This window comes from Pteropus medius, unplaced genomic scaffold, assembly GCF_902729225.1.
Source record: "Pteropus medius unplaced genomic scaffold, Ma_sr-lr_union100, whole genome shotgun sequence".
Lineage (NCBI taxonomy): Eukaryota > Metazoa > Chordata > Mammalia > Chiroptera > Pteropodidae > Pteropus > Pteropus medius.
Window position 1 is genome coordinate 10,432 of NW_024352903.1, and position 3,477 is coordinate 13,908.

Below are 3,477 nucleotides of genomic sequence, written 5' to 3' on the forward strand. Positions count from 1 at the left end.
CCCAGAATAAGTAGATCATTATGAGAAAACTATCTCCTGTGAGTCCTAACATACTAATAAAAGTACATTAATGTTTTAACTTGGAGACAAAAATAAAACAACATGAAAGAAAATTCTGCTGTTTTCAGGAGAGCATTCTAAATCTTTCTATCACTTATATATAATGATGAAGCACTCCTAAAATACAGTAATTTTAATTTCATTATTTTTCAATAAATTCTTCACTTCCTAAAGGCACACATATACACACACCATGGACTTAATTGTTTCCCCCTAAAATTCATACGTTGAAGCCCTAACCCTAAATGGAACGATATTTAAGAGATGGAATTAAGTTTAGATGGGCCAGGAGAGTGAGGCCCTTGTCATGGGATGACTGCTGTTACAAGAAGAGAAATCAGAGAGCTTGCTTGCTCTCCATCACTTTCCTCTAAGTGAGGACAAGTGAGAAGGCAGCTTTCTGCAAACCTGAGAGTCCTCACCAGAACCTGACCATGCAAATGCTCTGATCTCAGACTTCCAGGATCAAGAACTGTGAGAAAATAAATGTCTGCTGTATAAGACACCCAGCCTGTGATATTCTGTTATGGGAGCCTGATCCGACTAAGAGGGTGTACACACAAACTCTATAGCTATACTATATAATATATGCACATGAACACATACATACTCTTTAATCTTTAAAAGATTTTTTTAAATCTCTCTTTATTTTAATGTTATTTTCTTTTCAATTACAGCTGACATTCAATATTATATTAGTTGCAGGTATACAGCATAGTGCCTAGACATTAATATAACTTACAAAGTGATATTTTCAATAAGTCTAGTACCCAGCACCATATATCATTATTATAAAATTATTGACTATAGACTTTATGCTGTATTTTACATCCTTGTGACTAGTGACTATTTTGTAACTACTAACTTGCACTTCTTAATCCCTCACCTTTTTTACCTTTACCCAACCCCTCATGCCTTCTGGCACCATAAGTTTGTTCTCTGTATCTCTAAATCTGTTTTGTTTGTTTGTTTGTTTTGTTCTATAGATTCCACATAGAAATGAAATCATGGGCTCTTTGTCTTTCTCAGTCTGACTTCACTTAGCATAATACCCTCTATGTCCATCCATGTTGTTGCAAATGGTAAAATTTCATGTGGCCAAGTTATATTCCACCATATATACATACGTACCACGTCTTCTTCATCTAGTTGTCTTGATGGACATGTAGATCACTGAATATTTTTGAAAATATCACCTCAAATTCATGTCAAAAATTAGAAAATATAGAGTATCTGTTAAGAAACTAAATGTCTATTTCTCACCATCAAGATCATTAGTCAGTTGCATTTGAAACCCAAAAACATAATGTTGTACTTTTCAAAGCTTGTTTTTATCATGTTTAATGGATCCATTGTTCATCAAAGCATTACTAAAACTGATATTCTTTACACAAAATTGTCATTTTAACCATATTAACTCTTAAGATAAATACAATGTTAACTTAGAAAAGCTTAAACTAGAATTGGAAGTCTACCTCATTGATCAATTCATATCGCATCAGTCTTTAGAGACCAAAACAAAACAAAAAACTTCATGTATTATAAAACCTGATAGGAATCAATACCTATATTCCTCTTGTGTGAAGCACAGGATTTCTCAAGGATTATCGCTGTGACACTGCTGGACATCACTGCTCACCATCATCAAAAGCAACAAACACCAACTTAAAGAGTAATAAAAATTCAAGATAAAAAACTTATTAACAATAAGAAAATAAAGCATCATTTTACTATGTATATTTTAATCACTGGGCTGTCTGGATCCAGAAGAGAGAGCACTGCAAACCAGGTGGCAGACATTGTACTCGTGTATGGTACATATATTTTCAGTTAATCTTCACAATAATCCTGCCAGGTAGATGTTATTATTTTTATGTGTCAGGTGAGAAAACTCAAGGAAATTGAGTTACTAATTCCGTGATAAAAAACTACCAGTAAAGCAGGAATATGATGCAACGTCTCTCCAATGATAGACCCTTTTTCATAATTCCACTGGTGCTTACAATGAAAACATATGCCTTTATAAGTGCTGACACTTATTTGAAAGTGTTAAATTCAATCACACTGATAGCAAAAGGTTAATTGACTTGCAATAAAAACAAATTAATTTTCCTATGAATTAATTGTGTGCAGGATTATAGGGCAGAAATACTAGGTCTGGAGGACAAAATTAGAAGTCCGTACTTTAACAGCTTTTAAAAACAAAGGCAAAATATAAAACCCAGTTCATACTGTATAGCAGAAATTATTCAAATAACGCAAACTCAAGAAAACCTTAGTCTTAAGATGTGATGATGGACGTGGTTCCATAGTGTAGCGGTTAGCATGTCTGCTTTACACGCAGAAGATCCTGGGTTCGTGCCCCAGTGGAGCCATGGTCCATGGCCTATGACCATGCCACCTTGAACAAGCCCAATTTCTGATGTCTGATCTCAGAAGCTAAGCAGCATCGGGCCTGGTTAAAACTTGGATGGGAGACCACCTAGGAAGACCAGTACCGTAGACATAAATAATAATAAATAATTAAAAAATGTGATGGCTGTATATTATTTAATACTAAAATAGATTTTATGATTTATCACATTCTTGATAACCTATATTATCAAAAAGAATTCTGATACTTATTTTAAGAAATTCTATTTTCAAAATTATGTGATCTCTATAATAAAATTTCAGAAGCTGGACATTTCTAGTCTAAACTAATACAACCTAGATTATGGAACCATAACCGAAGTTCATTATGAAAGACAAGATTTATCTTGGGGTATAATTTTACAAAAAGAAAAATTATTCCAAAAACGGATAAAATAATGTGTGCCTCTCACATACCCTTGGTCCTGGAAGAGACTGTTCATTTTCCTTAAAAAAAAAAAAACTACATTTTTATAAAATATTGAGAAAAGGGATATAGAGGCAGAATCACAGCTTTCCTTTCACCCTGACAGGGCAGGAATATACAATTGTTGGAAACTGCCTGGGTCCGGGTGCTATATTTTCACCCGACTCCCACAAGACAGGTACATCCCCAGTACCCTTTTGTTCTTGATGAGAATGTTCATTTTTTCACAAAGCTTCATTTGAGGCCAACCATTGAGAAAAGAGCATCAATTCAACATAACAATTTTCTTTTCGTGTCTCCAATCCTGTAAGTATGAAACTATGACAGCTCTGGCCTTTGAGAAGTTGAGAGTCAAATCCTCTGTTTTGAGTTCATTTCCTTTTCCAATCAGGTTATTCATGTGTTCAACATGTTCTCATGAAATGATCATATACTCTGTCTGCCAGTCATTTTCAACTATGTCTCACCTTCCTCCAATAGCCTTTTCTACCATCTCTGTAAGTCAATGAAAAACCATCCCGTCAAGACCACACAGCGATATAGTTGTCCCCAGTTCTGTCGTTACCAGAAAGCCAGAC